Source organism: Trichosurus vulpecula, chromosome 6, assembly GCF_011100635.1.
Source record: "Trichosurus vulpecula isolate mTriVul1 chromosome 6, mTriVul1.pri, whole genome shotgun sequence".
NCBI classification, from domain to species: Eukaryota; Metazoa; Chordata; class Mammalia; order Diprotodontia; family Phalangeridae; genus Trichosurus; species Trichosurus vulpecula.
The window spans coordinates 45043357-45058715 of NC_050578.1; the positions used below are offsets into that span (position 1 = coordinate 45043357).

General features: G+C 38.9%; 1 pseudogene; it reads left to right on the top strand.

The window, feature by feature from the left end:
• Positions 1 to 1774: 1774 nt before the first annotated feature.
• On the top strand, positions 1775 to 2555 carry LOC118854286 (annotated as a pseudogene).
• The last annotated feature ends 12804 nt before the right edge of the window (positions 2556 to 15359 follow it).

Genomic DNA, 15359 nt, shown 5'->3' on the forward strand with positions numbered 1-15359 from the left:
GGTCCAGAGCTCTTTCCATTGCCTCACAGCTGCTTCTTTTTTTGAGGTTTGCTTTGATCTATACCATTTCATAAGAATTCAAAAGGAAACTGTGTCCCCAAGGAGAAAATCACACCTGGAACATTTGTCTGTAACTCAGAATAGGTAGTCTAAGTACATCTCAAATGCTGCCATTCTTCTCTGGATAGCTTCCAATAGTCTAACCCCTCCCCTCCTCCTCTTCCTCCTCTTCCTTCTCCTCCTCCTCCTCCTCCTTTCTCCCCCTCCTCCCCCTCCTCCTCTTCCTCCTTCTCTACCTCCTCCTTCTCCTTCTTTTCTTCTGTTTCTTCTAGTTACTTAGCTTCTAGTTAATTAGCTTTTGGGGGTCCTTTTGATCTCTCTCCTCTTTCTAACCCATCTTCTACTTTAGACCTGAAAGAGACAATTAGGGGACACTATGGAAAGAACATTGGACTTAGAGTCATTAAGAGGATTCAAGTTTGACTTCAGACACTGAGTGGCTTGTTTACCTTGGGAAAGTCACTTAAGGTCTAGGGCAGGGGTGGGGAACCATGTGGACCTGTAGGTTTTCAAGTGCTGCCCTTTAACTGAAATTAATTTAAACAGAAATTAAGGGTATTTGTTTTGTGAGGTTTGGATAGAGTCAAAAGGCCACACTTGAGAACCTAGAGAGCCACATGTGGCCTGGATACTATAGGTCCCAACCCCTGGTCCAGGCCTTCATTACCTTATCTATTAAATAGGGGGTAATAATAGATCCTACCTCCAAGAGATGTTGTAAGGATATTTGTGAAAGTGCTTTGTAAACTTTAAAGCACTATAGAAATGTTAGCTATAATTAAGCTATTTTTCTTCTCATGTAAGTCTTCTTACCGTATAATTAAAAACTGAATTGAGAGGCCATGTCTCTGTGGAACAATGATACCCACCTACATGAGAAATTATACTTATTATTTCCCTCTCATCCACTCTTACCCAGGAATCCCTTAAAATTTGACTTAAATCTAGCAAGTGATTTTTCCTAACTTTATCCTTGCTCTAATCAGTTCCTTATTCAGGGTCCCCTTTACACTTATATCTGCAGTCTGAATCTCATTATCCTAAATGTGCTTCTGGGTGGCTTTGCAATTGTTTTCATGTTTACTTTCAGTATTTACATTTTGTCTCCGCAGATTTTAGGCTGCTTGAGGGCAGAAACTATCAATATCTTCTTTTTCTACTGCCCATGCTAACCCTTATGCACTACCTCTTATAAGATGCTCTGCATATGGCAGGTGTTCTTAAATTAGTTTATATGAATGTATTGGTGTTATTGATGATGATGGTAACATTTATTCAGCAAATACATATATATGTATGTATATACACACATACACCCACATATATATGTATGGACACATACGCACACATATATATATACACACACACATAGAGAGAGAGAGGCAGAGACAGAGAGGGAGAGAAACAGAGAGAGCGAGGGAGGGAGGAAGGGAGGGAGAGGGAGAGGGAAAGAAAGAGAGAGAGAGAGAGACAGAGAGAGGGAGAGGGAGAGAGAGAGGGAGAGGGAGGGAGGGAGACAGACAGCCTTGGAGTCAAAAAGACCTTGGCTCATCCTTTTGCTCTCTCCTATCTCCTCCGTCCTTTCCCGTCTCTTCTCTCCCCGGCCCCTCCACCTTTTAGGCATTCGAGGACTCTGCCTGATCGGGGTTGATTGTCTCCTGCCCCCACCCTCGGTCCTGCTTCTCCTCTCCCCGGTGCCCTATTGTTTCCGCCGCCGCCACTGCCCCCACTCCCACCCGAAACCTGTCCACTATGGAGAAGACCAAGATGATCCAGAAGGCCAAGCTGGCCGAGCAGGCCAAGCGCTACGACGACATAGCCACCTGCATGAAGGCGGTGACCGAGCAGAGGGCCGAGCCCTCCAAGAAGGAGCGCAACCTGCTCTCGGTGGCCTACAAAGAACGTGGTCGGGGGGGGGGGGGCGAAGGTCAGCTTGGAGGGTAATTTCCAGCATCGAGCAGAAAAATGACACCACTGACAAGAAGATGCAGCTGGTCAAGGACTACCGGGAGAAAGTTGAATGTGAGCTAAGATCCATTTGCACCACTGTCCTGGAATTGTTGGATAAGTTTTTAATACCCAATGCGACTAATCCAGAGAGCGAGGTCTTCTATCTGAAAATGAAGGGAGACTACTTCGGGTACCTTGCTGAAGTAGCGTGTGGCGATGACCGAAAACAAACAATAGATAATTCCCAAGGAGCTTATCAAGAAGTATTTGACGTCAGCAAGGAAGAGATGCAACCTACACATCCAATTCGCCTGGGGCTACCTCTTAACTTTTCTGTATTTTACTATGAGATCCTTAATAACCCGGAGTTTGCCTGCACATTGGCTATAACGGCTTTTGATGAGGCTATTGCAGAACTTGAAACACTGAACGAAGACTCCTACAAAGACAGCACCCTTATCATGCAGTTGCTTAGAGACAACCTAACATTTTGGACATCAGACAATGCAGGAGAAGAATGTGATGCTGCAGAAGCAGAAAATTAAAATTCACACAAGGTGTCATCTTCCGTTCTCTCAAGAAACCTTTTTACATGTCTCCATTCCTTATAGCTCCTCTTGGATTTCCTATAGCAAAGAGAACCCATCCAGGTGTATGGAAATCAATTGTTTATAGTCTTTTCACACTGCAGCTTTGGGAAAGTGACTGTGTTTTGTATTACAGTGAAGATATGAAAATGTAGTTAAATACAACTCAAGTGTTTTACATAGCTCTACCCGCCCCCACCCCACTTACCCCCATATTTCCACCTTATTTTTCAGAGTTTTCTTTTCACCAAACAACTTTCACATGCTCTCATATGTTCCTTTTAAGGAGGAACCTGAAAGTATTGGGTCAAATGGAAACAAATTTGGCATTTTAGAGTTAGGGATCACAAACTGAAATATGCCTACTGTAAAATAAGTCCTAGGACAGCACAAAGTTTTCTTACTCTTCAGTTGCTGCTGTTTCATTTGACAATTTCCCTGTCTCAATAAAAGTTCACTCACACTCCTGCCTTTGTAGTTCTGGTGTCCACTTTACTATGTAATAGAAGTTGCATGTAACTACCAGAATACAAATGATGTTTTTTGGCAAATTAAAGTGCATGTCATTTATTAATACACTAGAATGGGGGAAACCATTGAAAACACACAAGTCCAGGTTTAACATTTTTAGCACTTTTCCATGCAAATTTGTGCACATGTGAGAGGGTGTCATGTTTGTCCAGTGATCGTTACTTAGAAAGTTTGGACGACTATTGTGTGTTGCTAATCATTGATTGTAGTCCCAAAAAAACCTTGTGAAAATGTTATGACCTATGTAACAGCAAAGTAACATAAAATAAAGTTACATTTTATAAACCAAAAAAAAAAAAAGACCTTGGCTCTAGTCTTACTTCTGTTATCCTGGATGAGTTCCTTTATCTCTTAGTGCCCTAGGTAACTCTCTAGGACTATGTACTCTTAGTGATCTAGGCAGAGTCTTGGATACAGTAGATGTTGAGTCAGTTAAACCTGAGTTCAAATTTTGCCTCAAATATTTACTGGCTATGTGGCGCTGGGAAAATCATTTAAGCTCTCCCACACTGTTTGTTCATCTTTAAAATAGAAATTGTAAAATCACTTACCCATTCAGAATCATGAGGATCAAATGCAATAAGTTTTGTAAAACTCAAAGTGCTTTATTAATGTTAGTATTATTACAGTGGCAGAATTGACTGAACTGCATTAATACAAGCAGTTTCTTCCTTGGAAAGCTCCCTACACCAAGGAAATAAACCACAGTTTCTAACCAAAACAGGTAAAAAAGAAGAAAAAGAAACAACCAAACACAACATGGACAAGCATCTATTTAGTAAGAAATCATTGAATAATACCTAACCTGTGCAGAAGACCTCATGGGAAGCAACAAGATTTCTTGGAAAGGGCATTTTGAATCAGTTTCTCCAACTAGAGTAACTTTGTACTTTGTTCAGTGAAGCAAGGTAATGATAGTACCATAGAAACCACTGCATTCATCATTCATGCCTGGGACCATCCGCAGTCTATCAGAGATGCATTCAATGCTATCTCAAAGCTAGGTAATAATAATACTTTGCATTTATATAGTGTCATTTATTGCAAAATATCCCAAACCACTTCACAAACTTGATTTGTAGCACATAGGTTTAAAGATGAAACGTGATAACATGCGGGGCAATTTTTTTTTAAATGAGAGGAAAACTTAATGGGGGGGGTGGCAGGGTGGGTGTAGTGGAACACAAACTCTAGTGGAAAATGCAATTCCACATATCCATATTGTGATTGAATTTGTTTCAACCCCTTATCTATTGCCTTTGTGGTCCAGATCTTGCTATTTCCAATGCTTGGCAGTGACAGGTAGCCAGCCCAAGGTAAGGTTATGAATTCCAATCTTAATGGAATTATTCATCTCACTATACTTGTTTGATGACCTTATCTACTCCTGTGGTTTCAATTATGTCCTCTATGCAGATGATGCCCATATTGCTCTCTCTAATGCTAACCTTTGCATTCAGATTCTAGTTTTGAAATGTCCAAATACATGCTTGAAATCTCTACTCGGCTACTCTGTAGTTATCTGAAACTGAATTATGTCCACACTGAAATTCATCATATTATGCCACAAAATTTGCTCCTCCCTTTAATTTCTCTTTTTTTGTAGGTGGTAAAATCATTTTCTCCATTATCCTGACTTGAAACCTTAAAGACATTTTTTTTAATGCAATTTATTTATTTAACATATTTGGTTTTCAGCATTGATTTTCACAACAGTTTGAATTACAAATTTTCTCCCCATTTCTGCCCTCCCCCCCCACTCCAAGATGGCGTATATTCTGGTTGCCCTGTTCCCCAGTCAGCCCTCCCCTCTATCACCCCCCTCCCCTCTCATCCCCTTTTCCCTTCCTTTCTTGTAGGGCAAGATAAATTTCTACGCCCCATTGCCTGTCTATCTTATTTTTTAGTTGCATACAAAAAGTTTTTTTGTTTTTGAACATCTGATTTTAAAACTTTGAGTTCCAAATTCCCTTCCCTCTTCCCTTCCCACCCACCCTCCCTAAGAAGTTGAGCAATTCAACCTAGGCCACACATGTATTATTATGTATAACCCTTCCACAATGTTCATGTTGTGAAAGGCTAACTACATTTTGCTCCTTCCCAACCCCTCCCGCTTTATTGAATTTTCTTCCTTGACCCTGTCCCCTTTCCAAAGTGTTTGTTTTGATTACCTCCACCCCCATCTGCCCTCCACTCCATCATCCCCCTGCCTTTTATTTTTTTTTTATCTTCCTCCCTCTTCTTTCCTGTGGGGTAAGATACCCAACTGAGTATGTATGGTATTCCCCCTCAGGCCAAATCTGATGAGAGCAAGGTTCACTCATTCCCCCCTCACCTGCCCACTCCCCTCCTCTCCTAGAACTGCTTCCTCTTGCCACCTTTATGGGAGATAATCCACCCCATTCTATCTCTCCCTATCTCCCTCTCTCAGTAAGTTACTCTCTCATCCCTTAATTTCATTTTATTTCTTTTAGCTATCTCCCCTTCATCCTCAACTCACCCTGTGTCTGCTCTTTTTCTTTTACATATATATATATATACACATACATACACATACATACATATACACATAGATACATGCATACATACACATTCACTTATATATATACATAAACATATATATATGCATATTCCCTTCAACTACCCTAATACTGAGGTCTCATGAATCATACTCATCATCTTTCCATGTAGGAATGTAAACAAAACAGTTCAACTTTAGTAAGTCCCTTGCAATTTCCGTTTCTTGATTACCTTTTCATGCTTCTCTTGATTCTTGTGTTTGAAAGTCAAATTTTCTATTCAGTTCTGGTCTTTTCACTGAGAAAGCTTGAAAGTCCTCCATTTTATTGAAAGTCCATATTTTGCCTTGGAACATGATACTCAGTTTTGCTGGGTAGGTGATTCTAGGTTTTAATCCTAGCTCCATTGACCTCCGGAATATCGCATTCCACGCCCTTCGATCTCTTAATGTAGAAGCTGCCAGGTCTTGGGTTATTCTGATTGGGTTTCCACAATATTCAAATTGTTTCTTTCTGGCTGCTTGCAGTATTTTCTCCTTGATCTGGGAGCTCTGGAATTTGGCAACAATATTCCTAGGAGATTTCTTTTTGGGATCTATTTGCGGAGGCGATCGATGGATTCTTTCAATTTCTATTTTGCCCTGTGGCTCTAGAATATCAGGGCAGTTCTCCTTGATAATTTCCTGAAAGATGGTATCTAGGCTCTTTTTTTGATCATGGCTTTCAGGTAGTCCAATAATTTTTAAATTATCTCTCCTGGATCTATTTTCCAGGTCAGTGGTTTTTCCAAGGAGATATTTCACATTGTCTTCCATTTTTTCATTCCTCTGGTTCTGTTTTATAATATCCTGATTTCTCATAAAGTCACTAGCTTCCACTTGCTCCAATCTAATTTTTAAAGTAGTATTTTCTTCAGTGGTCTTTTGGACCTCCTTTTCCATTTGGCTAATTCTGCCTTTCAAGGAATTCTTCTCCTCATTGGCTTTTTGGAGCTCTTTTGCCATTTGAGTTAGTCTATTTTGTAAGGTGTTGTTTTCTTCAGTGTATTTTTCAGTATTTTTTTGGGTCTCCTTTAGCAAGTCATTGACTTGTTTTTCATGGTTTTCTCGCATCCTTCTTATTTCTCTTCCCAATTTTTCCTCTACTTCTCTAACTTGCTTTTCCAAATCCTTTTTGAGTTCTTCTATGGTCTGGGGCCAGTTCATGTTTTTCTTGGAGGCTTTGGTTGTAGGCTCTATGACTTTGCTGTCTTCTTTAGGCTGTATGTTTTGGTCTTCTTTGTCACCAAAGAAAGAATCCAAAGTCTGAGACTGAATCTGGGCGCGTTTTCGCGTCCTGGCCATATTCCCAACCAACTAACTTGACCCTTGAGCTTTTCAGTGGGGTATGACTGCTTGTAGATTACAGAGTTCTATGTTCTACGTTTGGGGGGGAGGTGCCAGTTCTGTCAGAGCCGCACTCCTCCTTCCCCAAGGACCCCCAGTCCAGACTGGGCTCAGATCTTCGGCAGGCTGTGCAACCCTGCTGTGATCCGCCACATAATTCCCCCCACCAGGTGGGCCTGGAGCCGGAAGTAACAACAGCTGTAGCTGCCCCACCTCCGCTGCCCCCGGGGCTGGAAGCCAAACCGCAAACTCCTTCCACTCCCGCAGCTTTTCCCACTAACCTTCTCCGCAGTCTTTGGTGTTTGTGGGTCGAGGGGTCTGGTAACTGCTCACGTATTCAGGGCGCTAGGGCCCCCTCCGCCCGGCTTCCGGTCTGGATCGTCCACGCCGCTCAGGCTGGGCTCTGCTCCACTCCGTTCCCAGCTCCCAGCTCCCAGCTCCGTGTGGAATAGAGCTCACCCAGAGACCATCCGGGCTGTCCTGGGCTGGAGCCCTGCTTCCCTCTGCTGTTCTGTGGGTTCTGCCGTTCTAGAATTGGTTCAGAGCCATTTTTATAGGTTTTTGGAGGGACTCGGGTACGGAGCTCACTCTAGTCCGTGCTTACCAGCCGCCATCTTGGCTCTGCCCCTCCTTAAAGACATTTTTAATGCTTCCCTCTTTTACACTACCCTCCATTCCATCATTTGCTGGATCTCATATACTCTACCTTGATCCCTTACTCTATCCATACCTAGTTCAGGCCCTCATTGCCTCTTGCTTATATGTATTTATTATTACTTTATTATTATAATTAATTACTTTTATCCATATCTCTTAGTGCTTCTAGACCAGTCTTTCCTATATCACTGTCACAAAAATGCTTCATTGGTTGTCCTTTGCTCACCATCTGAAATATACATTCTTTAGCCTGGCATTGAAGTCTTTCACATTCTGGCTATAGGTTGAGTTTAAAGGGCTGTGAAAAGCACTCCTCTTTGCTATAATATTCTACCTCCTTTTTGAAGTTTGATACTATTAATTTTCATAGCTTCAGCACAACTCTTCAGCCTAAATTTTGATCATTCACTGTACCCAACTCCCTTGCATTATGTGTAATCTCATTTCTAATCTTTTGGAGTGTTTGGTATTCTATTATCTGTAGCCATAGGGCAATGCCAAATGGCTCTTGATGTTAAAAAGATGAGCATTTGTTTCAGTGAGAAGCTTACAGATTATAAAGCACACTGAATGGGTTTCCCCAAATCCATCTAGCCCACTTTTCTCCCATTTCACTTGGAGATCTCATCAATAGATAGAGATATATCTATAGATGCAGATATGAATACATATGTGTATGTATCTATACATATATTTGATCTATATTTCTACATACATATATAAATATGTAGAGATGGTAGGTCCAAAATGACATAATAGAGAGGTGATGACCACAGAGACTGAGAGCACTGAGTTCAAGTCACACAGAGATAGGTACCTATGGACTGTGCAACCTTGGCAAGTCCATTAACCTGAAAGAGCTCTAGGTAACTCTCTAAAACTAATTTATAGATAAAATGATGACCTTCATTTGAGTCATAGTGTGAATTTCCTCATCCAGGAGTTCCCTATGTTAATGAAATCCTTACCTTTTCCTTCTCTAATTCACACACATACACACACACACACACACACACAGAGAGAGAGAGACACACACACACCACACACATACCCCATGGCTTTTCTTTACTTTTCTCTTCTCTTTTCTTTTCTTTCTTTCCACCCATCCTTCCTTCCTTTCTCCCTATCTCTATAGAATGGCATCATTCTATTACATATCATAGTATGCAAATACAAATACAAATGTTCCTCATACATTTGGAGTGGCTAGTTAATTTGAATTTTTTAAAAAAAGTTTACAACTTTTCCTTGATAAAAATACAAAGTGTCATCTGTTCTTAGTCTTAGCGAATGAAAGCTAAGGGCCACAGGCATTTAGGTCTTATCCTTGGAACCACCCTGGACTTTGGTGATCATTCACCATACCTTGGCTGGAACAAGTCCTCCCTTTCATTTCCTGGCCACTAGCTTCAAAATGTGTGGCTACAAATGCACCCACCTTCTAGCTCCCCCTCATGTATTGTCTTCCTTTCTTAGAATGTAAACTCTTGGAGGTAAGGGCTGTCTTGCTTCTATTTATATATCTAGTACTAGCAGAACACCTGGCACATAGCAGTCATTTGATAAATACCTCTCTGTCTGCCTTTTGAAGCAGAAGACTAGAAATGTTAAATAATGACTTAAGAACTGGAACTATTATATTTTTTCTTAGATAGTCTGCTTTTTAAGCCGCTAGCCTCACACTAGACACAGTATGTTGCCATATGAATGGATATAGATTGTATCCTAAGAATGACATGATAGCTGTCTTCAAATACTTGAAAGTTTATCATATGGAAGAAGGATTAGACTTGCAATGTTTTGGACTTAGTACTGAACTATAGACAATGGGTGGCAGCTGCAAAAAGACAAATTTAAATTTGATATCAAGAAAGACTTACCAACAAAGCAAAAATTGAGAGAAGATCTTTACAACCAATGTCTCTGATAAAGTCCTCATATCTAAAATATACAGGGAACTGAGTCAAATTTATAGGAATAAAAGTCATTCCCCAAATGAAAAATTCTCAAAGGATATGAACAGGCAGTTTTCAGAGGAAGAAATTAAAGATATTTTAGGCATATGAAAAAATGGTCTAAATCACTATTGATTAGACAAATACAAATCAAAACAACTCTTAGGTACCACATCTCTCCTGTCAGATTGGCTAACATGACAAAACAGGAAAATAATAAATGCTGGAGAGGATGTGGGAAAATTGGAACATTAATACATTGCTGGTGGAGTTGTGAACAGATCCAGACATTTTGGAGAGCAATTTGCAAATATGCCCAAAGGGCTATAAAAATGTGCATACGCTTTGACCCAGCAATACCACCTCTAGGGTTGTATCCCAAAGAGATCACACAAGTGGGAAAAGGACCTGTGTGTACAAAAATATTTATAGCAGCTCTTTTTGTGGTGGCAAAGAATTGGAAATCAAGGGGATGCCCATCAATTGGGGAATGACTAAACAAGTTGTGGTATGTGAATGTAATGCAATAATACTGTGCTATAAGAAATGAGGAAGATATGGACTTCTTGACAACCTGGAAAGACCTACATGATCTGATGCTGAGTGAGAGGAGTAGAACCAGAAGAACATTATACATAACCACAGACATATTGATTCTGTGATGACTAACTTTGATAGATTTGGCTCTCCTCAGTAATACAAAGCTCAAAGGCAGCTTCAAAGGACTCATGATGGAAAAAGCTGGCTATATTCGGAAAGAGAACTTGGAATCTGAATGCAGATTGAGACAAACTATTTGCTCTCTCTCTCTCTCTCTCTCTCTCTCTTTCTCTCTCTCTCTCTCTCTCTGGTTTTGTTCCTTCTCTCTCATGATTCATTCCATTCATCATAAATCTTCTTTGCAACCTGACTATTGTGTAAGTAAGTTTAATGTGAAGGTTTACATAGAATCTATATTGGACTGCATGCCATCTTGGGGGGAAGGGGGAGAGGAGGGAAGGGAAGAAAATTTGAAACTCAAGAACATGTAAAACTGTTGAAAACTAAAAATAAAAAAAAATCTTTTTTTTTAAAGAAAGGCTTAACAACAATGAAAATTGGCCAATCTTGGAATGGACTATCTTGGGAGGTGAGTAACCACTTGTTAGATGCTGTTGAGAAGACTTTTTCTGGACTACATCTGACTAGATGGCCACTGAGGTCCCTTCCACTTCATAAATATTATCTGTGTTTTTACCAATGATTGAGGAAATCAGCACACTTCATAAAAACCCATAAATAAGAGCATGTGGACAAAATTGTTCTATCTGGGTTCTGTGCTAGACATCCTTCATAAAAGTGGTAAACATCTTTTGTATGTTCCTATCTCCTTGTTTTATATGGTTAGGGGATTTTCTAATAAAGTGATCTCTGCTGACTTATGTTTCAAAGAATCTTTTATGAATTTAACATGTATAGGAGACACCTTATTGGGATAAAGCCTTTGAGAAAAAAACAAAAAAAACCTTTGCTGTATTTTATGGAATTCTTTTATTTTTTTTTTTTGGAGGCGAGAAGGGAAGGCAATTAAAGGTAAGTGACTTGCCCAAGTTCATGCAGCCAGTAAGTGTGTCAAGTTTCTGAGGCCAGATTTGAACTCAGGTTCTCCTGACTCCAAGTCTAGTGCTCTACTCACTATCCTACCTAGCTGATCCTATGGAATTCTTTTAAAGCAAAATTGTTAACACCATGTGAGGATAGGGAGATCATACCTCCTCTATACCTTTCAATTATGTGACTATTTGAAAGGTGTCCTCAGCTTCCAGGGTTTCAACTATCATTCCTATTCTCCCAAATGGACTTATTTAGCCCTTATCTTTCTCCTAATATTCAGTCCTGCATTTACAGCTAACTGCTTGCTATCTCTACCGTGATATCTAGGAGGTGTCTCAAAACCATTATGCTCTGAGAAAAACAAAACAAATCAAAACTCATTATCTTTTTTTTCTCCCTTTTCTCCCTGCTACTAACTTTCCCATTTCTATTGAAGAGCACCATTATCCTTCTAGTCATCCATGTTCACAACTTTGGCCTTCCACAACTCTTGACTCTAAGAACCCTGCAATATGCAATCAATTCTCAAGCCAATTCCACCTCTCAACATCTAGTTAAAAATCAGAAATATTCGATAGCAAGAAAAAATCTGGGAGCTTTCTTTATATCTCTTTTGGAACTTGCTAAGACTATGACTTTTCTAATGGGTCTTATGCCACCAGTCCAAATTGTTCTTGTGGTGTAAAATTTGCTCCCTTGCCTGAGGATTTCAGGTAGTCTTACCTTATAGGCCATACTTTCTGCATTGGTTTAGAGATGAGAAGCCACTAACTCATTACTCAGCCTTTTCTTTACTGAATATCTTTTGAATTTCTGGATATCTCACTTGTCATTTATAATCCTAGATTAAATCTGCTCCTCATTTCCAGACTGGTAAATATACACAGGCAATTTTCTCTCTTCTTTCTTTTAGTGTAAATTCATTTTAATTGTATTCATAAAACTTGAAGCAAATTCATTGTTACCAGTTCTATTATGAGTTCTTTTTAAGTGCATTCCGTCCCTGCCCTAAAGCTTGATATTCCTTCTTATGACTTAGATCTATGCTCTGGAAAGACTGCAGATTTCTCTCTTGTTTTTATCATTAATGAATGGTTGCCTCACTACCCTCAACCAACCACCATTATTCCTTTTTATTTTCTTTCTCTAACCCTTACTGGATACTGTCTCACCTGGCATCACCTGTGGGTCTATACTACCATTTCTTGTAGCACGATGACCTGTTTCTTCCTCAGAGATCCTAGACCTTTGCTTTATAATGATTGTTTAAGAAGCCCTCGAATTTATTTCTTAGTCTCAAGTTTTTCTGCCTCTTCTTCCCTTCTTTCCTGTGTGACATTCTCCTACCCTTTGATTCTTGGCATAAGCCAGGATCCACCCTTGACCTTTCAAACCTTCTATCTTCTCCATTTCACACCAAAACACCTCTTCTAATTGTAAAAGAAACATAATGTTCCCACTGAGTAGCTAGTTGGCACAGTGGATAGAGCACCAGGCCTGGAGTCAGGAAGAATCACCTTCCTGAGCTCAAGTCTGACCTCAGACACTTACTAGCTGTGTGAACATGGGAAAGCCACTTAACCCTATTTGCCCCAGTTTCCTCATCTGTAAAATGAGCTGGCAAAGGAAATGCAAACCACTCTAGTATCTTTGCTAAGAAAACCTCCAAAGAATCAAGTGTGACTAGAATGAGTGATCAACAACAGTATTCTCACTGATAACTTGAAGTGTGAAAAAGTGTGCCATCAATCCATTCAGCTTCTAGTTTATGTGAATCTACATTTTGAGCATTAATAGCAGTTACTTGTTTGTCATAGAAATGCAATTAGATACAGAGTAAGGCTCTGCAAAATTTCCCCTGCTCTCCACACTTTCTAGAAATATGATTCTCATTTTAGGGGATTACAATTTCAGAACTGTCTCTCCCTGATATCTTTTTTTAATATAATACCATGTTAATAACTCTTTAACACTCCTTAAAACCTTTGCCTTCCTTACTTCACTTCCTCTTCTCTCTCTTATTTTCCTTCTTGGGTTCTCTTCCAGGATTCCTTCTTCAGACAGAACCCTTCTCTATTGGTTCAAATTCTCCTATCCTCTTTAGGTCCTTCTCTCTAAGTGATTCTTCTTCTTCTGATCAAGCATTGCTTCAAATTGAGTTCTTTCAGCTCAAGTTCAGGTGTTCTTCCAGTCTTTTCAATTTTATCTTTCCAAAATTCAACCTCCGACCATCTACACAGTTCCACAGCCAACCTTTCAAGTCACCCTCACAAATTACCCTCTTTTATTTAGCTTCTTGATGATCAACATAATTGCACACTATTCAGATGTGTTTTGCTCTTTTCCATTGACACCCTGCAGTTATTGTTCATATGCACATACATATGTGTACACATAGGCTCATTATGGTCCTGCTTACTTCACTTTACATCAGTTCATGTAGGTCTTTGTATGCTTCTTTGTATTCATCATATTGCCATTTTTATAGCACAGGAATGTTTTATTATATTTATGCATCAGAGATTTAGACTTTCCCAAATCAAAGGGCATACAATTCATTTCTAATAGTTTTCTATTATTATATGCTCTCCTACACAAAAATGTGTGAACTATTTTTTCTTAAAATAATTGACCTCTATGATATGTAAGAAGCATCACAGAAGCATCTTAGGTTACAAAGAGTATACTCATATTAATCATTTTCTTAATATGTTTAAATTTATTTTCACAATTTTTCTATATTGATTTCTATGTTGATATTTCTATCAACAGTACATTTTTGTACCTTTCTTCCCCCAACTCCACAACTTTGACTCTTTCAATATTTTGATATTTTTGTCAATTTGCTTTACATGTGAATGTACCTTAAAATTGTTTTGATTTTTTATTTCTGTAATTGATTTGGAGAAATCTTCTTATGGCTATACATAGTTTGCAATTTTTATTTTGAAAGATGTTTGTTCATATTATTTGACCAATTTCAACAGAGGGAAATGGCTCTTGGTCTTTGTTAAGTCCCTGTTTGTTTAGGATAATAGACTTTTATTAGAAATTTTGGGTGTAGTTTTCCCCCCAATGCAACCATTCTTACTAAATTAATTTTTTATCCTAACTAAATTTTATTTGTGAAAAGCTTTGCACAAGCTAAATAATTTTTTATCCTAACTAAATTCATTTTGTTTGTGAAAAGCTTTTCATTTTCATGTAATCAACATTCCCTTTTCCTTGCCTCTCTTTCTATTCCCTTCCTTTTTTTATTTTCTTCCTTTTCTTTTCTTCTCTTCCCTTCCTTCCTACTTTTGACTTCATATAGCATTAAAAAACACTCTGATGTATTTATTTATGAGTGCATATCTAATGATCTTCCTCATGGCCTTTTCCACTGTCAGAAAGTAAACTTGGTGAAAGCAAGGACTCATCTCAGTTAAATTTTATTTTTCATTCAACTTCTAGTACACTGACATGCCCACATTGGGTATTTAATGATTATTCTTTATTGGCCAAATAGCTAAGAATTCTGCAGAATAGTTTGACTTAAGCTGTTTCTTTAGTGTTGGAAAATGTATTTGTATAAGGTATATGCTTAATGAATGAATTCCTTTGTTTGAACTATAGCCATTATATAGTAAGGAAGGAACAGCACAAATGAATTCACATCCACACTTTATCTCAGCTTGGCAGTGTAAAGACAAGCTATGTGCAATTTTTATTTTCTGAGTTCTAGCATTTGTTAGAAAAGTATTATGTTTTAAGGTAGCCCCAAGCCTTCTAGACAAATAGATAAATCTTCTAAGTAAATATGTGTAAGCAAAAAGTACACTTTGGCATGAAGCTGGAATGAAACCATAGGCGAAGCTAACACAACAACGAAAGAAAACATGTGTTGCCCTCCTTAGCCTTTCCTTTTGTGTTTTAATTAGGGATTTTTTTCCGTATGTCCAAATAATCAAATCCCACCATTTGGACACAGTAACCAAAAAAAAATGCAGGAGGAGAATTCTTTATGGTATTGGAATCAAGAGTGACAGTCTAAGAAATGTCCTTCTGAAGTCATTCCACTGGGATTCTTAGCAATTGGGGCTAGTGAGGATGATTTTTAAGCTCTAATTATGACAGACGCTC